This window comes from Myotis brandtii, unplaced genomic scaffold, assembly GCF_000412655.1.
Source record: "Myotis brandtii unplaced genomic scaffold, ASM41265v1 scaffold394, whole genome shotgun sequence".
NCBI classification, from domain to species: Eukaryota; Metazoa; Chordata; class Mammalia; order Chiroptera; family Vespertilionidae; genus Myotis; species Myotis brandtii.
In genome coordinates, this window is record NW_005365111.1 from 980,024 (window position 1) to 1,004,439 (window position 24,416).

At 40.3% G+C, this 24,416-nt stretch overlaps 1 protein-coding gene across 1 annotated transcript in view; it reads right to left on the reverse strand.

The window, feature by feature from the left end:
* The window catches only part of LPAR4 (lysophosphatidic acid receptor 4), an 11,656-nt gene extending 2,039 nt beyond the window's left edge, over positions 1 to 9,617 (reverse strand). Inside the window, exons 1-4 of the mRNA XM_014545029.1 lie at positions 9,598 to 9,617; positions 8,544 to 8,680; positions 7,347 to 7,393; positions 6,247 to 6,348 (exon numbers count right to left, since the gene is read on the reverse strand). The gene's annotated coding sequence lies outside the window, so the exon portion shown is untranslated. The remainder of the gene's footprint in view (positions 1 to 6,246; positions 6,349 to 7,346; positions 7,394 to 8,543; positions 8,681 to 9,597) is intronic.
* Between the last annotated feature and the right edge of the window lie 14,799 nt (positions 9,618 to 24,416).

Below are 24,416 nucleotides of genomic sequence, written 5' to 3' on the forward strand. Positions count from 1 at the left end.
ATATATATATGTGTGTGTGTGTGTGTGTGTGTGTGTGTGTGTGTTTTATTTTTTTCCCACAAGAACACCATAAGGTACATAAGACAAGAAATGTTCACCATATCACAGAAGCAGAAACTGAGGCCTATGTAATTTAGAATTACAGTAATGTCATAATTGAGAAAATGTACAAATGATATAGTCAAAACCAGAATTGAAGTTTTTTTAATTCCTAACCAAATGATTAAGCTACTCTAAATGGTATTGTCTACTCTCCAATATTGCTAAACTTCATTGTATGAGTATTAGGTCTGTTGCACAAGGTCTGTTACACAGGTGGATATGGGACCTCCAGGACATGCTCTTAAAATAGTTGAGACTAAATTCCTGAATTAAACTGTTGATTCATGTTTTTCTTCTAAAACATGAGTTCTGAGAGCAGGGATCCCTGTTAATTAAAGCTTCTAGCTAAAAAATTCTTTACTGTATCACATTATCTTTCTAGAGAGATAATTCACATAATGATATCAGCATTTGCCTCCTACAGATTGTAACCCCCTTTCCAAACTTCTCTCATGCGAAACCCTAAGCCTAGGACAAGCATGTCAAACTCAAAGGCTAACATGGGCCAAATAAACAAGGTTTAAGTTTATGTGGGCTGCAAAAAAACAAAAGCTTCAATTTTCATAGAAACGTAGGTTTATTTTGATAGAGACATGCTGAATACAAAGGGCTGAAATAAATGAGTAATCGTTAACATAAAATAATAGAACATTTTAATAAAAATTAATATTTTTTCTTGAATATTAACTTACCAGACACTGAATAACTGCACAAATTAATATGCGTAACACAAATAAACCTGTTTTTCTTGTTCTCCAAAAGCGAAATATTTCCTGTTACACACACCAAACAAGTCAGTACAAGACTAATGACAAGGAAACTGGCTGCTAAAATATTTGCTGCTAGTATTAGTGGAAAGAAATGATGCACCTGCGCATAAGGCACGTAAGGCGCATAAGGGAAATGAATGCAACATGATTATAGTAATCAGTCATTAGCGAACGTTGTAGTTCATCTATATATATATATATATATGGCTAAGTGACCGGCGGACTGCCACCCGGCCAGTAGGTATGACACGCATTGACCACCAGGGGTCAGATGCTCAACGCAGGAGCTGCTGAGCAACAGCAACTTTGCAGAGTGCACTCTTGCACTCCAGGACCCCTCGGGGGGTCTCAGACAGTCGGTTTTGGCCGATCCCTGCAGGCCAGGCTGAGGAACCCCACCTGCCGGAGGGACCCCACTCATTCCGCAGACACCCTTCAAGCCCCAGTGCCACCTCAGGTGCCACCAGCTGGGGAGGGACCATAGGAGGTTGGCTCCAGGGCATGTCTGGACTGTCTCACCCAGTCCAGCCCCACCGGCCACCTTCTAATTAATTTCCTTTCAATGTGCACAAATCCGTGCACCAGGCCTCTAGTTATTAATAATTATGTATAACTGAATACTGTAAAAATTAAGTTATGAAATTTTTATTAAAACATTTCTTACATACTGTTATATTGACTGGGCCACAAAGATATTCGTTGTGGGTCAGGAGTTTGACATGCTTGGCCTGGGATGTCCTCCTCTCTCTCCCACTGTCCATTCCATCACTTATTTTCATGCCTTCAGCTCCTAATATGGCCCTGGTCAATAAAGCCTTTTCTGGTGAACACAAGTGAAATATATTCTCACCTAGCTAGTTATATGCCCTCTGCTTGCCACCACTTGTACATGTGGTAGCCACTAACTTAATCATCTCTGTTGGGTAACTAGGCCAACATTGTTCAAAGGTACATACAGAAATCTTACTAACCAATTAGATTAACAGCTGCCGTTGGACAAAAACTGTCTTTCGAATGTTCTGTAATACACTATAGACAAGTAGCTGCTGAATGTTTTCAATGAAGAGGATATGGGATAAAAGTGCTCTTTGTCCCCTGATATAGCCAGTAATGGGTTTTTACATAATTATATTTTAAAATGTGAAAGGCATTTCTTTGAAGTGATTCCTACTTATGTCACTTTTTCCTCCCAACTCCCAGGGAACAGGTCAAAGACACTTTCTATATAACAAAGAAGGGAGTGGAGGGGGAAATCTGCCAGCATTATAGAGGCCTGAAATCACCTCAGTGTTTGGCTTGAGGAAAAAAGAAATTCACTCACTACAGTGCCTATAGGGAAAGATGACCTTGAAAAATCCAGGATGCAAAGAGTTGTTATTTTCAATAGCTAAAATTTTCAAATTAATATTGGAATCTGGCTATTCCTGAATTCTTGTTTAACAAATCTTTATGAAGTGCTTCCCCTGAGCCTAACACGGCACTAAGATCATATTCCTTCTTGACCATTTTATCTCATAAGCCCAGCTCAAATTTGCTAGAGGCAACTTTGATATATAGAAGCAGGAACCTAGGCCAAACAAGGTCCAAGATAGGAAAAAAAGGCAGATGAGAAAGAAGTAAATATAGGTGGGGAGAGCAGAATAGGAGATGGGAAAGGAAGTAGCAGAGAAAAAAAAACCAGGAGAATTGAGAGAAAGAGAAGAAAGGGTGAAATAAAAATGATGTTGCTGGGGAGAGGTCAGTGCTGTAATCTAATTTGTATCTAGGGCCTTGGGAGGTATTTCTATTTCACAATTACTCCAATCCTATCCTCTGTATCTTGCTTCATCTCAAACATTTCAATTTTATCAGGAAGAAGTATAATATGCAATAACTCTGCTTAAGGCCACTGAAACTGATTAGAAAAATATAGGAATAGACTAGAAAATATCAGTCAATGGATTTCATACTTTACTTTGGGAGCTGTAGACCCAAGTTACTGCACCAATGGGATGGCAGAAACAAAAAGAGAATGGTGAACGTGTCAACTGCTTAAACCACTTTACATCCTATGTTTAACACCCCAAATCACTATCCATTACTCTAGAGGTCTTTTTTAATTGTTGAAAGAAATCAAAATCTAACATAGTTGCACAATCTAAAATAAATATGGGACTGCAAAACCCAACATTAAAGTCAAGCTTCATTTGCTATTATTTGCTTGTACCTGCCTTCTATAAGTACTGACAATAAGTTTATTTGATTTGGAAAATGTTTTCATAATAGAAGTCTTTTTACCCGTCCCCAGAGTTCCTCCAGTCTGCCCAATAGTGAGCCATTTACACAGCATGCTTCTAGCTCTCTGATTATGTATTATTTTGTACTGCCCAAAATGGTGTGTTTGAAATAGGTGAGCTCTGTCTCCCCAGTTTTCCATCCAGTTTTATGTCTCCCAGAACGTATGCATTATACCCACAGCATGCAGTCTGAAAATACTTAATATGTCTACTTTGCTGCTTTGAGTAACCAAATATTGTGGAGAGAAAGGACCACAAACAAGAAAGCATTTAGTCTCAATCCTGAAGAGAGGGCATGGGAAACTGCCACTAAGGCCCTATTCATAGCTTTCCCTTGTTTAAACACACAGCACCTTTGCTGTCTAGCAGTGAAGGTGTGGTGATGGGACTTAACACAGCATTGGAAGCAAGGAGTTCTATTTCCGACTCAGACACTGGTTCACTCTGTAACTTAGCTATACAGTTTCTCTTCCCTGTATAAACATACCTCTGAGCCTCACAGCTGATGTTAGGAAGGTTGAACAGGGCTTATTAAGAGGTTTATGTGCTTGCCAGTATTCAGGTCTAACTAACCACAAATAAACATTATATAAGCTTTTATCTTTCTCCCTCCCCTGACACAACTGGACACCTCTGACTGTCTTTCTTGCTGAACTACATATTTGCAACACATCATTCTCCTAACACCATGTATACCTTATATCTCAGAGAGCCTCTCCTGAGTTTCAACCTTAACAACCCAATTTTCTCATAATAGGACAATCCAGGATGGTGCTCCAAAGGAATATCTCCCACTGAGCTATGGTTTAAAAAAATCAGAGAGGTATTTGGCTCTTAAGCTGATTCTGAAGGAGAATCAACAGCATTCAAGAAACAATTTCTCTTTTTGGACTGGCTTCCTTTCTTTTCACAAAAAAAAAAAAAACCCAGCAGTGTTTTTAACCACTAGATTTTCCTAAATGGATAACATATTGTGCACTGAATGGAGGCAAAGGGCCAACTCTTGAGCTTCAGATGAGATCAAGAAAAAAAAAAATAGGCTGACGCAGTTAATTACATCTTCCACTGCAAGTAGCATTAGACTATTGTCTTGTGAAGACCATTGTAGCCAATTATTCCAACAATTAATCACCTAGAGGGGTCAGAATACTGGGTGGATGCATTTTCATTGACAATGGGCAGGAAGTAGGTCACCTGGAGGTTGACCAAAGAGAAATCTGACCCCCAATGAATTTTTAACTCTGACCTACACATATGGAGCCAATTCGGACAGTTCATACTAGTGTTCACAATTTTTTTCTTTTTATAAACATTTCTAATGTTAATGAAATATACCATGTTTGGAATCTTTGGGGCTCTTGGAGGAAGTAGAGTTAGACTTTTGGCCCTATTAAAATACATACCTAAATTATTCCACTTTACTAATGCTAAACTTTCAGATGATATGTTAAAAACAAAGCTCTAAATTCTGACATATGCCCAGTAGCCTAGAAAGGCTGGCTTGCTTTTGTTCCCTACAGAAGAGAGTCCAGAGGAAAATAAAGCCTTGAAGACAAAGTATACTCCAATTCTCTTGCTTTTCTCCCTTTTTCATGAGCTCAGGGTCAGATCAGAGTGCTTCTGATCCCCAGAGCATTTCCTCTTTCTACTCTGGTTGAAGCTTAGGAACATTGACACAATGGTTTTCAGAGGAAGCTGAAACCTATTGTGTCCTGGCCTATAAATATCTAGCAGTGAGGTAAATGAAAAAATACAAAAATGTTGCAAAAAATACAAATCAAAACCATCATGTGGGGGGATGAGAAGAGATAAACCAAAGAACTCATATACTTATATGCATAGCCCATGGACACAGGCAATAGGGTAGTGAAGACCTGGGGGATGGGTAGGGGCTAGGAGAAGGGGGGGAAAGAGGGGGAAATGGGAGATATCTGTAATACTATCAACAATAAAAAATACATTTTAAAATGAAAAAAAAGAAAATTAAAAACAAAACAAAACATCATGCTGGAGTAACAGGGAATATGTACATACTGTTGTTCCTCAGATGAGTGACTACTAACAGATAAGACTTCTTAACGAAATCTTCTAGACCAGTGGTCGGCAAACTCATTAGTCAACAGAGCCAAATATCAACAGTACAACGATTGAAATTTCTTTTGAGAGCTAATTTTTTTAAACTTAAACTATATAGGTAGGTACATTGTTATTAACTTAATTAGGGTACTCCTAAGGCTTAGGAAGAGCCACACTCAAGGGGCCAAAGAGCCACATGTGGCTCGCGAGCCGCAGTTTGCCGACCACGGTTCTAGACCAAGTCAGAAGGACAGGTCACAATCATACCCATGGTTCCAACTGATGTAACTATGCATTAGTTGATGTTTCATAATAGTTTTCAAAACATAACCCAACCTTTTGACATATGGAGGAAACCATAGGTAGATATTTCACTCCAGAACTGAGCTGGGAAATTGATCTGTATGAGGTCTCATTTCAAACAAGCCTCCTCATGTGTGTCCATTGTTTAGATTGATATGCTTTGTTTATTTGTTTATTTTTTATTGAATTTATTGGGATTACATTGGCAATACAATCTTATAGGTTTCAAGTGTACAATTCCATAATACATAAACTGTATATTTACCATCCAAAGTCTAGTCTCCTTCCATCACCATTTATACCCCATTTACTCTCTTCTACCTGCCCCCATTCCCTTTTCTTTCTGGTAATTACCTTATTGCTATCTGTGTCTATGAGGTTTTTTTTCTCTCATAGAACAGACTGACATCCTTGTTTATTTTTGATTAAAGAATCAGTTAGCAATTTGCATACCAGTTTATCTGATATTCTTGGATACTGATCCTGATAATATGAATAAAAACCATGTTGCCCATCTCTAAAGGTATATACCAGTGGCATAGAGGGCTTAAAACCAAAGAATCAATATTCACCTACACCAAAATTGCCTGGACTACAATAAACAATCACAAATCTTCATGGATTTTGATATTATATAATCTATCATAAATTGGAAGTATTGGTTACAAAACTAATTGAAGAATTATGAGGAAAGCTATTATCAGGAGATTGGTACTCACCGCATTAGTTCAAACCAAATTCTGGCACCAACTTTATCTGAGACTTGGGTGATCAAATAACTTTCTGGAGGCACTGTGGTTAGGGATTTCCTCCAATGGATGCTGTGAAATACAATTAGTCACAATAGTGTGACATCAAAAGACTTTTCAATAAAATGTATGTCAAGATCATAGGGCAAAAAAGGATTAAATGATACAAATCAAACTAAATGAGAGCCAACATATTTTAAAATGGCATCTGAATGTTTTGCATTTCATTATTACATGGCATCTGAATGTTTTGCATTTCATTATTACATAATATCAGATCACGTTTTATTTTCCAAACCTGCTACTATTGTGCCATATTTTATTGGTTGTATTGATAAGCAAAACGTCCATGAGTCTGTGTAACTTATAATTGTTTAAAGATAACTAATGGCAAAAGGCATAAAAATACTTCCTCCACTTCCCTAAGGTAATATACTGAATTAAAAATAACTGAACAGAGGAGGGGTTTTTTTGGCCTGGAGTTATGTTGGCTCTTTGTTCTTTCTTTTTTTTTTTCTTTTCTTTTTCCCTGGCAACAACTGTTACTATTTGGCAAGAGCCTTGATAAGGGAAGAGGAAAGAAGACTGGAACAACAGGTGGAGACCCTATTGGCATGTTTCCAACCTGCACTCCTACCCCAGTTAAATTTATTTCTCCCTTAACTATAGTGATATGAACAAGGTTTCAAGTTCTGGGCATTAGCACACTGACAATCACTGCTGCCTCTACCAGGATGGACTAGGCCTAACCAATACAGCACGTCTATAACATTTTCAAATCACAATTCTGCACAAAATAGTTGTATAGAACAGAAATAGTTGGCAATAAAATTCTTACAAGTAGCACCTACGTTTGAACCCTACTCATTTACTGCTTAGAAAGTAGAGGCATCTGTTAGTGCCAAACTTATACTATTGTCACATCTCACCACCTTCTAAACAAAGGTGGCCTAAACAAAGCAGACTGTTAAATAATACTCCAACTCTCTTGAAATAATTTTTTCTAATCTAAGAGAACTGAAATAAAAATAGTAAAGTCATTAGACAATTTAAAATATATTTGAGATCACCTTAATATTGAGAATTGATTTTCGCACTCCTCCAGAGAGCAGTATTCCTGGAATGAAATGAATATTATTTTACTGGCTTATGAAGACAGAAACATTAACATTTCTTTTTTTATAGCTTTCAAAATTGATACAGATTATTTTAAAAAAATTCTTTTTATTTGGAATCCAAGCAAACTTGGAATTTCAAATACCCAGAAGTTTTCATATTTGTTATTAATTCAATAAAACCACATCCAGCCCCATCACTAGCTAACTGTGTGAGAGCAAGTCACAATCCCTTTTTGGACCTCAGTTTATTTTCTTCTATCTTTTGCCTTAATTGATAACAACTTTCAACTGGTGCTATGGCATGGCCTCACTGACCCCTTTAGTTAGTTGTTTTCACCTGCTCCCATTTGTCATTGCAAAAAAAAAAAAAATTTAATCCCTCAAAGTGTGAAGTAAGGGGAATTCATTTTTGTTAGACTTAATGAAATTATTCCTAGATTTATTTTATCTATTTTAATTGAAGTATAATTGGCATACATATTAGTCTTATCTGTACAACATAATAATTTTGATATTTGTATTTATTGCAAAATGAACACCACAGTAAGTCTGTCACCATATATAGTTAGATACCTTTAATATCAGAAATATTATTAATTAGTTCTAAGTCTTCCTAATGCCCTCGTTTTTCTCATATTCTGTCTTTATGCCCATATCAGTAGGCATATAAGCTTTAACTATCTAAGTTTATTCCTCAACCTTTGCTACCTGTTCCCTGGTCACCTAGTCAATTCTTTCCTCAAAATATAAGGTTATCGAAATACTTCAGAACATAACTAAATAAAATCAATAGAATACTTATCCTCTGTTTTGTTCTGATAAAATTACCTATCTACTAAAAATAAGGCTGGATTCCCAGTGGTAGGTGACCTCCTATTAAGCTCCCAATTTTCAGTACTAATATTCACAAATACATTATAGGTGTGTGTTTTTTCCTTCCCGGTTAAGGCCATGAGAATACTAATACATGGTGACCTGACCGTACACAGAAAAAAAAGGCAACTACACACTTAGGCCCTGACCACACCACAGCAAGGGCAATAACTGTCACTGCATTTTCTCTCGAAGGAAATTGAATAAATGAAGCTCTAGCTAATTTTGGCTTAAGTGTTGCTGTTAGGCATCTTCCCAGTCCTCTCTTTAACTTACAGAGAGTACACATTCTGAAAGGATGATCTGATTGTTCCAATGCTGCTTTCATTCGCATCTCTGATTGGCAGGAGATGCTAGACGCCATCAAGTATCAGCTGAACTCATCCTTTATAGCAGGAGTGTAAACTTTTCATCTGTGACAAGGAAAAAGGATTTAAAATCCTGTTGATAGGATATGTTGTTTGGAATTTTGTTCTGAAAAATAAACATGTTTCAAAGCCACTGGATAATTTGGAGCTTCAGTTTTTATTGTCTTCATGTTAGTCAAGGAAAAAGAAAGATGGTGTCATTTAGTAAGGTAGCAAAGTGAATAACCCAAAAAAAATCTCTTAAATGTTCTAAGATTTGGATTTATCTGGTTTTGTCCATGTTGGAATAATGATGAATTACATTACTATATTTCCTAAAACAAAGTAACTAAAATATTTATCAGTTCAAGATCTTGTAGCTAAATTGTAAAAAATATTCAGGACATGCAAGAAGAGAATGTTAAATGTCATATTATTGCTTTTGTATGAAAAACAGCAATTAATTTAACATATAATAGTAAATTCAATTTATTCCAGAATTAGTTTTTCATTGAAATGTTTCTTCCTTCATAGTCAAGTTCATGAATTATTCAATATAGCAAATGTCACATTCTCCATACATCAATTAAGCATCAAAGCATGCTCCATATAGTTTTCCTAGAAGAAACCTCATAATAGGAGCCACATTAGCTCACAATCACTTGCAAACCAACGAAATATAAAGCTAGCCAAAAGAATTTCTAAGCTCCACTCTGTGTTTACATAAAACAACAGCCTGAAAATCCTGTATCTTTTCCACCGAAACAATATTATTGCCAAAACAAAACAATAGAAATTCTTCCTTTTTTGTTTTTGTTTTTTTAAACCATTCGACACGACGATCTGTTCAGCACTTCAGAGTTGAAATCTAATTTCTTTCCCCAAACACTCAAAGCAATTCCACTGAAGTCTGTTACGCTGCCTCCACCCACCCCACCCCCAACCACAAACGCCCAAATCAAATCTTTCTCAAAGAGACTTACCCCAAGAAAGAATGTGCTAGATGAGAGAGTGTGCTCAAGCGGGCAGAAAATTAGCTAATAAGCATGTGAACGGGCAACTCGCACTTTAAAAGTGCATATTTTAATCCATTTTTTTTTTAACAGGGAAAGGTTAGCCCAGCCCAAAGTAGCAGACTCTGGGCTGCCACAGCTTCTTACAGCGAACCGCTCATTCTGAAAATGTGAGCTTATTTACATCTATCTCCTTCCCTTTGTTAAGAAATGGCCCTCTTGAATGCAGTAGCCGGCATGCCTTTAACAAACAGGACACAAGAAAAGGCCCAAACTCCCGGCTGAAGCTGAGGGCCGGGGGAACTTCTGGGGGTCTCAATAGGAAATGCTTTTCATTGGATAAGGAGGCACTATTGGGAGCCGAGACCCCGCCCAATCCCCTGTGCTCCCTCATTCCCTTAGTCACCAATCCCTGGACTGAAGTTTTTCCTTAAAGAGCATTGCCCAGGAAAAGTAGTTTTCACAGTCAAGAATTAGCAGCTTAAGTGCTGCTTGGCAATGTAAAAAGTGTCTCTCCTAACCAGTTAATCCACAGAGAAAGCCTGTGTGCCTGTCTTTGCTGCAGGGCTGCTACCCCTCCACAATTCTAATGAGGAGGAGGAGGAGACAAACCGCCAAGCTTGGAGGAAAGAATTATGAGCAGCCCTTGTTTATTCTAGTTTGTTTAAATAATTACAACAATATGGATAATAATAATTCGGGTTCAGGGAAAGGCAAAAGTGAATGCTACCACAAATACATTCCTATTATACTATGTAGAGTTAAACCTCACACTACCACAGAAAAATACAATTCAATATATATTCACTTAAACCAGTGAAGTGCCCTGAGATGGAGATGGGAAAAGGGAGGATCCCAGAGCTCTAATACCCATCCTCCATGAACTAGGGAGTACTCGGTGGGAAAAGGAAGGTCTGTATTTCTCTTAAATAACTGCCTGGCAGGAAGTCTAATTACCATTAAATTTTTGAAAGTTTTACTCAAAACCAAAATAAATAGTACAGATGCAATTTGTTTATAATGGGGAGTTATCTTCAACTGTATACCTCCGGCCCCCTGGGTAAGTTATTTTTCTATAGCTTGACTTCCTTTGGTCACCCACATTGCTTTTTTCCCCCTTCCTATTTTTTCCTCATTCCCTCTCTTTCTCTGACATGAATTTGTCACAGAAATGCACTCATCCATCCGTAACTTTATTGTTAGCCTTTCCCCTCTGCCAGCCCCTCCCCCAGTCCTCTCTCCCTTACCCTCCACTCACTGCCAACACTGCCACCAACAATAATCCCTCTCCCTTCTCTAGAATGAAATTCTTAGACCAGGGAGAAGGTGCTTTCTCCAGTCATGCCCCTGGAGAATTGGGGAATCCTCTGCCTGCTTCAGGACTTAAGTCTGCGTAATTAAGCTGCCTCCCAAATAAAACATGCTTCAAGTTTCTGTATTCTCCCTCATTCTTCAGCTCTATTTTGGCTGTTCTCACTACCAGTCAAGGCCAGTAAACAAGTGAGTGTGAAGCTAATACTAGCCTTATTACTTGTCACTGACTCTGAAAAGTACTTCTCTGTTGTCTCTCCACCCCCACCTCTAGTCCCTGTTCTTTCTGTCACCTCTCCACTTACCTCAGGTATGTCTATATCTGTCAGTTGCTGATATAGACTGTATCTCCACAAAGTGGTCATTTACCCACTCTGGGCTAGGACTAGCTCTGAGTGCATTTATCAATCTACAAGAAAAAGATAATAGTCACTGCCCTGTAGTGCCTCACATTCTAGCTGTAAACATAAGACATGTGAAAGTGTGAGATACCAAAAGCAAATTAAAAAAAAATACTAAAGGAGTTATATGGAGAATAAGTTTTGTAATGGATCAGAGGATGGAGATAAAGTCCCAAGGACAGGGGAGGGCTTCCCAGAGTAAGTGGGATTTGAGCAGGACTTTGATGGTGATAATTATTTAAATAAGCCAAGAAAAGAAGAGGAAATCTTTCCAGGTGGTCAGATCCAAGTGACCAAATGCAAGAGGTGTGAAGTGAGACAAGGTGAGAAGGAAACTGTTTTGTGAAAAAAACAAAAAAGGTAAAGAGAAGAGCTTTGGAGGGGGTGGGGGAGTGCTCAATTTTTGCAACTCAGTGAATGTACTATAGTGATTAAAGTCAACCTAAATATAATCATGGTCACTATCTGCCTATATGACAGACCAGCTCACTATAATTCTCCTTTTTGGGTTAATATCTCTCAGTCTTCCAATTCATCTCCCTTAATTTGTCCCTAAGGAACTTAACTACTTTTCTGGTTAATCTCATAAATGACTCCCAGGTCTTTTACCATATCACTGGGTAGCATGCCCTTTTAGCTTCACTCTTCCTTTATCTGAGCTCTAGACTCACTCACCCACTTTCATATTCCTAAAATGAAATATGATCCCTCACATTCTAGACATTTTCACAAGCTATCCCCCCTGCCTGGAGAACTCTTCCCTTCCTTAGCCTCCACTTCACCAAGTTAATTCTTACTCTCCCTTGAGAAATTATACCAGTAATCATGCTTCAGGGAATCCTCCCTTAACCCCTACTTTAGGTCATAGCCATTTATTAAATGTTCATACAGCATCATGGACCTTTCCTTCAATGCATTTATCATAAGTATAATTTTATATGCTGTTGTGTAATTTTTTATTTGTGTGAAAATTTGATTGTCAGTCTCTCTGAACTGTAGTCCCAAGGGGATAGGGTCCATATCTGCTTAATACAAAATTAATATTGGTAGTGTTCACAAAACCTCTTCTCCCTAATTTTCTCTCTTGTCTAAGCAAAGTAGCAGTGTCCCTTTTCTAAAATTATCAACTGAAAATATGTGCCATTTCATCCATTTACAAAGAAGTCCACATCAAGTTGTTTTTTAGAACAAAGAGTACATATAAATAAAAAAAAAGTCCCATGAACAAAAAAGTACTGAATCTTATTCATTACCATTCCCTTTTGCCCTCACCTCACTCCTTGCTACAAACATTCTAGTTTTGCATGTTCTATTATTGTTAAGGTGGAAGGGAGAAAATTAAAATTTTTCCAGGGTGTTCTCCAAGCTGCCAGTTAATAGCTACAAAGTGTAACCCAAAAAGTCCTATAAAAATAGCCTTCATTAAGTTTCTGATGTCTTTCCTACTGAGGGAAAAATGAATATGCAGCTGAAAAAGTGCATTCAGAAATACCTGGGGGAGTAAGCATTTCAAAAAGATAGCAACTGAAATATGACTAACTTCCTACAGGGAATTTACATACTTGAATAAGAATAGTCAGAGGCTTCAGACTTTCACACTCCAAACCCAAATCAATTTTTCTTTCTGCCAGCCATAACAAAAGACTGGGTGAATTTACCCCAAGTACCAGAGACTCATCACTATGCTAGTTTCCTTAGAAACAGTACAAATGTAACTATGCCTATGGCTTAGGGTAAGGCTAAGAGTTTTGGTAACACTCATATTGTCTAAATGAACTCCGTGCCTATATAAACCTGAGCAGTGATCTAGGAAAGGAAGTAATTTAATTACTAATTTTGCATTAATTATCAAATGCATTGAGGCCTTTCACAAAACAAAGAAAGGCAAGACCCTGAGTTCTACAGTCTTTCTTTTTTTAATACAGTCTTCTTCTGCTCCAATAGGGAAAAGATCATTAGTTCAGGTTCCAAGGCACTTTATAACACTGGACACTACATCTCTGAAAGGGTAAAAAACATTTTTTTAAGCAGACACTGGAAAATTTTTAGCACATACTTCACTCTGGAGCACCATTACCTGTTACTTGTTTCTCTAGCAACTGAAATTTTCTTCTCACTAACTAAACAAGTTTAGATAATAGCAAGTTTCCAATGATACAGGCAAGGTTGGTAGTTAGAGAAAATGAACATTTCAATCAGAGTTTAGTAAAGTGCCTAGAAGCCTAAAATGTTTGGTATAGGTAAGAAAAATGTCAAGGTAGTAATAATAATAATGGCAATAGAAAACTTCCTGAGCATTATTATATGTCAGGCATTCTTCTAAGTGCATTACTTATATTTATTTACCTAATCGGCACAACTCCTATTTTATACTTAAGAAAAATCAGGTGCAAAATGATTAAGGACTTGTCCAAAACCACAGAGCTAGTAATTCTTCCATTAGTTCTGATCATTTGGGAGTTGATAACCGTGGCCACATTTATTTTAAAGGAGCACTTACAACTCTGTCCAAATTATCTTTTTCATGAACAAATACAAGGATCTGCAAACTGCTCAGTGGAAACAAACAAATCCCACTAACAGACTATGTTGCTTTTGAAACATTTGAACATTTGTAAGTCTCTGGATCTGGATCTGTTAACATAAGGCCTAAAGTAACAGGCTAATTCTAAAAGGCACAAACAAAAAATGACTTACCTAAGACAACAAAACAAATAGTAAAACCATATAATAATGCAAGTGTTTTGACATTACGTTATTATAATTTTGAAGCAGATTTTGATGGGTGACCTAAATATTGGAAAGCCAAGAGTACTCGATAAGAAAGTAACTTAAAAATATAGTAAAAATCATTAAAGGAATAAAAAAAAGTACACTAGAAAATAGCTACTCAAGACAAGAAGAGATAGTAAAAGAGGAACAAATGACAGAAGCAGTCATGAGGCATATAGAAAACAAAAAAACAAAGTGGTGTACAAAGTCACAACCATATCAATAATAGCTTTAAATAGGATCGACTAAATAATTCAACCAAAAGGCATAGATTATAAGACAAATTAAAAACAAGGTCCAACAATGTGCTGTCCATGAAGCATATACTTTAGATTCAAAACCACAAATAGTTTTAAAATACAAGGATAGAAAAAGATATACCACACACACACACACACACACACACAAAAAAAAAAAAAAAAAAAAAAAAAAAAAAAAACACACCTTACAGTGGCTATACTAACATCAGAAAAAGTAAGCTTATCATAAATACCTGTTGCTCTGGCCAGTGGGGCTCAGTTGGTTGGAGCATTGTCTCATGAACTGAAGGGTCATGGGTTTGATTCCTGGTTAGGGCACATACCCAGGTTGTGGGTTTGATCCCCAGTCAGGGAGTATACGGGAGGCAACCAATTGATGTTTCTCACATCAATGTTTATCTCCCTCTACCTTACTCTCTCTCTAAAATCAATAAAAACATAGCCTCAGATGATGATTTAAAAAAATACTTGTTATCCTATATAATAAAAGCCTAGGTAGTGTCACATGAGACATCATCACAAGATGGCCAGCAGGGGAGGGCAGTTGTGGGCAATCAGGCCAGCAGGGGAGGGCAGTTGGGGGTGATCTGTTTGGCAGGGGAGGGCAGTTGGGGGCAACCAGACCTGCAGGGGAGGGCAGTTGGGGGCAAACAGGCCAGCAGGGGAGGGCAGTTGGGGGCCATCAGGCTGGCAGGGGAGGGCAGTTGAGGGCGAGATAGGCCAGCAGGGGAGGGCAGCTGGTTGTGACCAGGCTGTCAGGGGAGGGCAGTTTGGGGCGATCGGGCCAGCAGTGAGCAGTTAGGAGGCTGTTAGGAGCCAGCAGTCCCAGATTGTGAGAGGGATGTCCAACTGCCTAAACTGGCAGTCGGATATCCCCCAAGGGGTCCCAGATTGGAGAGGGTGCAGGCCGGGCTTAGGGACACCCTCTCCTGTGCACAAATTTCATGCACCAGGCATCTAGTTAAAAATAAAGACATTTTATGATAAAATGGTCAATCTATCAGGAAAACTGTTATGATTATAATCATATATGCACGCATATGCAGAGGCACAAAATACATGAAGCAACAACTTACATTGAAGGAATTAATATGCAATGTAACAATAATTGTAGGAGACATCAGTTCCTCACTTTCAATAATGGATAAAATGACTAGACAGAAGATCAAGATCTCCTAACCACCCTCCTACCTGCCTGCCTGATTGCCCCTAACTGCTTCTGCCTGTCAGCCTCATCACCCCCTAACCACTCCCCTGCCAGCCTGATTGACACCTAGTTGCTCCCCTGCCAGTTCAATTGCCCCCAACTGCCCTCCCCTGCCAACCTGGTCACCCCTAACTGCCCTCCCCTGCCAGCCTGGTCACCCCTAACTGCCCTTGCCTGTAGGCCTGGTCACCCCTAACTGCCCTCCCCTGCAGGCCTTGTCCCCCTCAACTGCCCTCCCCTGTCAGCCTGGTCACCCCTAACTGCCCTTGCCTGTAGGCCTGGTCACCCCTAACTGCCCTCCCCTGCAGGCCTTGTCCCCCTCAACTGCCCTCCCCTGTCAGCCTGGTCACCCCTAACTGCCCTTGCCTGTAGGCCTGGTCACCCCTAACTGCCCTCCCCTGCAGGCCTTGTCCCCCTCAACTGCCCTCCCCTGTCAGCCTGGTCACCCCTAACTGCCCTTGCCTGTAGGCCTGGTCACCCCTAACTGCCCTCCCCTGCAGGCCTTGTCCCCCTCAACTGCCCTCCCCTGTCAGCCTGGTCACCCACAACTGCCCTCCCCTGCTGGCTATCTTGTGGCTGTTGGTGCCCCCATCTTTGCGGCGTGGCAGTCAATTAGCATATTCCCTCCTTATTGGCTGTGGGCACCACCATCTTTGAGGGTGGGCAGTCAATTAGCATATTGCCTCCTTATTGGCTGTGGGTGCCACCATCTTTGCAATGGCGTGAGGGTCAATTAGCATATTCCTCTTTATTAGATAGGATTGAAAAATATTGTACACCAACTAGACCTAATAGAATAATTCTATAAAACATTCTATCCAACAACAGCAGAATAGACATTCTTCTCAGGTGCACATGGGATATTCTGCAGTATAGACCATATACAGAGCATAAAACGTATCTCAATAGATTTAACAAGATTAAAATCACACAAAATATGCTGATAGCCCACAGTGGAATTAAATTAGAAACCATCAACAGAAACAAATTGTGACTTTTTATGTAGAATAATATATACTTCTGAATACCACTGGGCAAAAAATAATCATGAGCAAAAAGAAAAAATCATTTAAGATGAATAATTATGAAAATACAACATACTGCAATTTGCATGATGCAACAAAAGCAGTTCACATAGGGAAATTTAAAGTTGAAAATAACTATATTTTAAAAAGAATAAAAATCTCAAAACAATGTCTTACTTTTCACCTTAAGACAATAAAAAAGAAGAATATAAATCCAAAGCAAGTACAATAATAATTATTAGAGCAGGCATTAATAAAGTACAATGAAAACTAGAAATTGTTAAAAAGAAATTTAAGAATATATAAATAATGGAATGACAGCCTACATTTATGGATTGGATGACATAATATTTTTAGGAGAGCAATACTCCTCAAATCTATCTATATATTCAAAGCATTACCTATCAAAATCCAACCTGAGTTCTTTGCAGAAAATGACAAGCTACAGTACATATGGTGGTGATGTGCATGGGCAGGCTAAATAGCCATCATAGATGGTGATTTAAGAAAAAATGAATTTATTTAAGGAAAGGGGATAGGATATCCAAAGGTGAAGGGCTGCACAACACTGAGCTAAGGGGATAGTGGGTTGAGATGATGGCAACACCCAGCAGCTGGAGTCTCATCCTTATGTGCAGTCACTATTGGGAAACTCTTGTTGTCGGTGGGTCTGGGGCTGAGTTGGTGGGCTTGGAATGTGCATGGAATGCAAGTATGTGATCCGGTGCCTTCAGGACAGTTTCAATTCCTTGTATGGTCTGACTCCTGGTGTTCAGCAAGTTTTTCCTGGTCTTTTGTTCTCCTGCGGCAGGAAGCTTACAAATAGCTGGTAAGGATTGCATTGCCCTGTAGTCCTAACATTTCCCTCCTCTTTCTATTTGTTAGTCATTATTCTTAATCAGGATGAAGGTCTCTCTCTCCTGTCAGTCATCCTAAGAAACAAGGTTCCCGGTACTGTTGGCAGGGATGTAAGAATAAACAGTTACCCTACATATCAGAAATCAACAAGCTGGTAGCTTAGTATGCCTCTTACTGTAAGGGAGGTTGAAATAGAATAGTTTATTTTGTAGTTATTAGAAAATGAAAGACAATAACTAGAACATCTGGTAAAAGTCAGACATTCACTACAGGGAGCTACTGAAGCAATCTTTAGAGAAAACATCCCTGCATCCTTTTTCCCGAAAGTAAGTCCCAATACATAAAGATCCCCATATGTGACTTTCTTCCCAAAAATGAATAGAATTAATATAATTTTGTATATTAGCAATAGGTGTCCCAACTCCTACTAGGCAAGATGTAAAGGTCTGTTCTACATAGGTTCTTCCTTGAGGTGATCCATAAGTTCAGTCACACATTCTTCCCCTTCTGGCACCTTTTCACTCTGGTGTGATGGATCCAGGGCTTTACCCCTGCCAGCTTCAGAGCAGTTGGAGTGGTGAAAAGCATGTCCCAGGGTCCCATCCATGTTTATTGTCTGGTGATCCAGTTTTCTAGGGTTTGAGTAGAATCTTGTTTCCTGCTAAGAAGGGATGTAGAAAAAAAATTTCCAATTTCCAAAATCATTAATTACCCAAGGCTGAGGAAACCTGTTGAGTGATTTGGGAGGTGAAACCTAGTCCTGAGGCAGCGATGGCATCACCTGTCTGGTTTTGATGCTTTACTAGGCCTGGAGCTGAAATACAACTGAGGACTAGATGTTATCTTTAGGGAGGAAAAGGGCAGGGGGTCTAAACCACCCAACCTGCGACCAGCAACCAGCAATCAGCAATATGAAAGATCCTGGGTCCAAACCACATGACCAGTGATATGCTAGGAGAGGATAAGTTACCCTGGGAGGTGATATTCTTGTTTTCCCAACTTTGCCCCTTGCTATGGATCCCAGGCTTTCTGCCCTGGTTAGTTTCTGTACCTGGCCCATCATTCTTTCTCTGAGAATCTGTCTAACATTCCCCCGCCACTCAAGGATTTTTGACACTGAATTCTTTCAGAGAAAAAGGGGCAAAGGGTTTCTTCTGTAACTGCCTCCTGCTGAAAGGTGGTGATGTTTTCCAGAGCAAAAAAAATCCTTGCTTTCTGTCAGAGGGACAATGAGACCTGGACACCAAAGGAGGTTGTGATGGTGTTTAGGGGTGGTACTTCCTGAGTACAAGTAAGGCTTGTAACTTGGTGGAAATAAACTCTGTTATACATTTTAGTATTATTAAGGCAAAAGTTATAATAAGAATTATGACAAATGGTCTGGTGGAAGGAAAAGAAAACATTAGTTTGGAGGGTTGTAGCCAAATATTTAAGATAAATTGAGGATCCAGTTTAATTCGTAGGTGAAAAATAAAGCTCTGAGTCTAATATTCACAACTGTGTATTATAGAGTCTACTGAAACACAATTTTTCCCCTAAAATCACTCCCATTTTTATTAAAGAGCCAAATTATGATGAATTTTTTACTATATTAAGTTCAGTTTTAATTAAGCCTGGTTGTTTGCATAAACACAATAAGAAAAGCAATTGATTATATAGGCTTTTAGAAAACATGCTTTCTGGAATCTTTGAGCTTTAATTAGCCCCCGAGGACAAAGAAGCCGAGCCACCTAGCTTGCACCAGGTTTTCCTTCAATACCTGTAGACTTGGGTGAATACCTCACATTCTTGAAATCCCCAATGATGTCTTGAGGTTCCTTTCTTGCCATCTCTCAGGATATCAACCTTCATTCCTTACCTGGAAAGACTGCCATGAACCACGTGATCAAGCAAGATACTAGGCTTTCTCCAGGGGCTCTTATTGGCTTTTTAAGGCTTTCTGGTGACATCCAGAATCAAGCATGTTTCTCTTAGACATGACATAAGAGTTAAAATCTTTGTTAATAAAATCACAAACTGTTTTTATTGAATTCATGCAAAAAAAATGTATTGCCATGGCTCACTTATTAAGAATTCTCAAATTCTGGAGGCATCAGGTGGGGAGAAAAACATAAAAGCTTCCATATTGCTTATGAAGATATAATTTACCAAATTGTTCTAGGGAAATAAAAACAAGATTTATTATATTTGGAAGACAGAAAGAATTTTTCAATATATTTTTATTGATTTCAGAGAGAATGGGAGAGGGAGAGAGATAGAAACATCAATGATGACAGAGAATCAATGATTGGCTCCCTTCTGCTTGCCCTCTACTGGGAATAGAGCCTGCAACCCAGGCATATGCCCCAACCGGGAATCAAACTGTGACCTCCTGGTTCATAAGTCAATGCTCAACCACTGAGCCATGCCAGCCAGGAAGAAAGATTTTTATATAAGTAATCTTTTGTTTATCCTGATTATTTGCTAGTATCTCATGTTTTTAGTCATTCTTTAGAGTTTTATAAATTTGTCCTTATTTTAAAGAGATGACCTGCTTAGAAATCTGTAATTTAGAGTAAGTCAGAGTCCTTGTTATGAATATTTTCAAAGACTTAAGTAACATATTAAAACAATGATGGTTTGTAAGTGACAAACTTAAATGACATGGTTATAGGCTTGACCATAAAACAATTGACAAAAAAATTTTGCTTTTCTGTAAAATATAACATTCTAAGATAATAATTTTTGTAAGTAATTATGAAATGAGACAATATAATATGACAAAAGAAACAATATAAAGTTCATATTCTTAGATTTAATCTAGAGTTTCAAAATATATACATATCAAGAACAAATAATATGCAAGATTTTAAAATACTGCACATGGCTCACTGGAAGTGACTATTGAGCACTGGAAACAATTCATAAATTCTCCAATGTGTGGATTACAAACATCTGTAGTACTATTGCCAGATGCCTTCAATAGGGAACTACTACTCTAGGCTTGTCTGGTGTCACTGACAAGACACCTGTTAATCCTGAGAATTTCCTATTTGAATTTGGCTCTGCATCTTTGCAAGTTCTTTCCTAGAGCAGACTGAAAATTTTAGAATATTCATTTTATATATATTTGTATATAAATAAAATTTAATTTAGTTATTATTATTATTAATTCTTATTTTGCAAAGCTTCCCATGTAAGTTTTCAAGCATATTAAATTGGCTTAACTAGTTTAAAAACTTAGAGAATGAATCCTTGAGGTATTTCAGGGTCTGTTAGAATAACTCAAAGTCATTTCTCTATTAAAAAAAAAAAAAACCTTTTGAAATTTAAACTTCAGGAAGGTTGTTAAATATATTTAACTAAAAGATTATATTATAAATCTTTTATAAATCTAGGTAAAACAAATGTATATATTATGGTAATAACTTTAAAGGATATGAAACATAAACAAGTTTTAATATTAAACATTTTGTCTAGACAATAGGATCCCATTTCATTTATATAAGTACTAGAGGCCCGGTGCACAAAAATTTGTGCACTGGGGGGGGGGGGGGCCCCCCAGCCCGGCCTATGCCCTCTCACAGTCTGGGTCCCCTCGGGAGATAACGACCTGCTGTCTTAGGCCTACTCCCGGGTGGCAGAGGGCACGCCCAATCCCTAGGTGCAGCCCCTGGTCAGGCTCAGAGCAGGGCCGATTGGGGATCACTGGAAGTGACTATTGAGCACTGGAAACAATTCATAAATTCTCCAATGTGTGGATTACAAACATCTGTAGTACTATTGCCAGATGCCTTCAATAGGGAACTACTACTCTAGGCTTGTCTGGTGTCACTGACAAGACACCTGTTAATCCTGAGAATTTCCTATTTGAATTTGGCTCTGCATCTTTGCAAGTTCTTTCCTAGAGCAGACTGAAATTTCTAGAAGATTCATTTTAATAAAAATATATGTATATTCTTATTTGGCAAAGCTTCCCATTTAATTTTTTAAGCATATTAAATGGGCCTGATTAGTTTAACAACTTAGGAGACATAATGAATCCTTGCGGTATTTCAGGGCCTGTTGTAATAACTCAAAGTCATTTCTCTGAAAAAAAGTCTTTGAAATTTAAACTTTGGGAAGGTTGTCAAATATATTTAACCAAAAGATTATATTATAAATCTTTTGTAAATCCAGGTAAAACAAATGTATGTATTATGGTAATAACTTTAAAGGATATTAATTAAACTTAAACCAGTTTTAATATTAAATATTTTGTCTAGACCAGTGATGGCGAACCTTTTGAGCTCGGCATGTCAGCATTTTGAAAAACCCTAACTTAACTCTGGTGCCGTGTCACCTATAGAAATTTTTTGATATTTGCAACCATAGTAAAACACCCCCTTCAGGGTGGGGGTCCCCACTGGGGTGCCTGGCCAGCCTGGATGAGGGGATGATGGCTGTTTGCAGCTGGTCACACCCCCTTCAGGGTGGGGGTCCCCACTGGGGTGCCTGGCCAGCCTGGATGAGGGGATGATGGCTGTTTGCAGCTGGTCACACCCCCTTCAGGGTGGGGGTCCCCACTGGGGTGCCTGGCCAGCCTGGATGAGGGGATGATGGCTGTTTGCAGCTGGTCACACCCCCTTCAGGGTGGGGGTCCCCACTGGGGTGCCTGGCCAGCCTGGATGAGGGGATGATGGCTGTTTGCAGCTGGTCACACCCCCTTCAGGGTGGGGGTCCCCACTGGGGTGCCTGGCCAGCCTGGATGAGGGGATGATGGCTGTTTGCAGCTGGTCACACACCCTTCAGGGTGGGGGTCCCCACTGGGGTGCCTGGCCAGCCTGGATGAGGGGATGATGGCTGTTTGCAGCTGGTCACACACCCTTCAGGGTGGGGGTCCCCACTGGGGTGCCTGGCCAGCCTGGATGAGGGGATGATGGCTGTTTGCAGCTGGTCACACACCCTTCAGGGTGGGGGTCCCCACTGGGGTGCCTGGCCAGCCTGGATGAGGGGATGATGGCTGTTTGCAGCTGGTCACACACCCTTCAGGGTGGGGGTCCCCACTGGGGTGCCTGGCCAGCCTGGATGAGGGGATGATGGCTGTTTGCAGCTGGTCACACACCCTTCAGGGTGGGGGTCCCCACTGGGGTGCCTGGCCAGCCTGGATGAGGGGATGATGGCTGTTTGCAGCTGGTCACACACCCTTCAGGGTGGGGGTCCCCACTGGGGTGCCTGGCCAGCCTGGATGAGGGGATGATGGCTGTTTGCAGCTGGTCACACACCCTTCAGGGTGGGGGTCCCCACTGGGGTGCCTGGCCAGCCTGGATGAGGGGATGATGGCTGTTTGCAGCTGGTCACACACCCTTCAGGGTGGGGGTCCCCACTGGGGTGCCTGGCCAGTCTGGGTGAGGGGCTGAGGGCTGCTTTCAGGCTGGCGGTTGTTGACTGAAGCTCCCAACCGCTCCTTTTTTTTCTCTTTTTTTTATTTTATTCTGGGCCAGCTTTAGCTCTGGCTCTAGCTCTGAGGCTTCGTATCTGGTTTGTTTGCCGTTCTATAATCGAAACAATGTATAACTTCAGCTCTGAGATCCCGGCAGGCTGAAAGCTGGTTTCTGGGGTTTTGTTTAGCTCCTACATTTGCAACATAGTACATAGTTGCTTAGAGTTGCAACTCAGAGGCCGGCAAGTCAGGTGGGGAACGTTGTAGTCTGCAGTCACTGGAGCAAGCAAGCCTCATGTTCGCGCTTCAGTGCATGGCTGCCAGCCGCCATCTTGGCTGACAGTTAATTTGCATAAGGATATACTGATTAGCCAATGGGAAGGGTAGCGGTCGTACGCTAATTACCATGTTTCTCTTTTATTAGTGTATTTATATAAGTATTACATTTCTGTAGGCCAATAAACCATTATACCCTAGTGGTGCCACCTGGAGGCAGAACATACATCTACTAGTCTATCTACACTAACAAAAGAGAAACATGGTAATTAGCGTACGACCGCTACCCTTCCCATTAGCTAATCAGCATATCCTTATGCAAATTAACTGTCAGCCAAGATGGCGGCCAGCAGCCAGGCAGCTGGAAGCGAACATGAGGCTTGCTTGCTCCAGTGACTGCAGACTACAACGTTCCCCACCTGACTTGCCGGCCTCTGAGTTGCAACTCTAAGCAACTATGTACTATGTTGCAAATAAGAAGCTAAACAAAACCCCAGAAACCAGCTTTCAGCCTGCCAGGATCTCAGAGCTGAAGTTATACATTGTTTCGATTATAGAACGGCAAACAAACCAGATACGAAGCCTCAGAGCTAGAGCCAGAGCTAAAGCTGGCCCAGAATAAAATAAAAAAAGAGAAAAAAAAGGAGCGGTTGGGAGCTTCAGTCAACAACCGCCAGCCTGAAAGCAGCCCTCAGCCCCTCACCCAGACTGGCCAGGCACCCCAGTGGGGACCCCCACCCTGAAGGGGGTGTGACCAGCGGCAAACAGCAATCATCCCCTCATCCAGGCTGGCCAGGCACCCCAGTGGGGACCCCCACCCTGAAGGGGGTGTGACCAGCTGCAAACAGCCATCATCCCCTCATCCAGGCTGGCCAGGCACCCCAGTGGGGACCCCCACCCTGAAGGGGGTGTGACCAGCTGCAAACAGCCATCATCCCCTCATCCAGGCTGGCCAGGCACCCCAGTGGGGACCCCCACCCTGATCCAGGACACCCTTCAGGGCAAACCAGCCAGCCCCTACCCATGCACCAGGCCTCTATCCTATATAGTAAAAGGGTAATATGCCTCCCAGCACCGGGATCAGCGGAGCAGCGAGGCTCCCGGCACCGGGATCAGCATGACAGGGGGCAGCGCCCAAACCCCCTGATCGCCCTGCAGCTCTGTGTGTGACAGGGGGCGGGGCCACAACCTCCCTATCCGCCCTGCTCTGTTCGTGACAGGGGAAGGCACCCCAACCCCCTGATCAGCCCTGCTCTGTGACAGGGTGCGGCGCCCCAA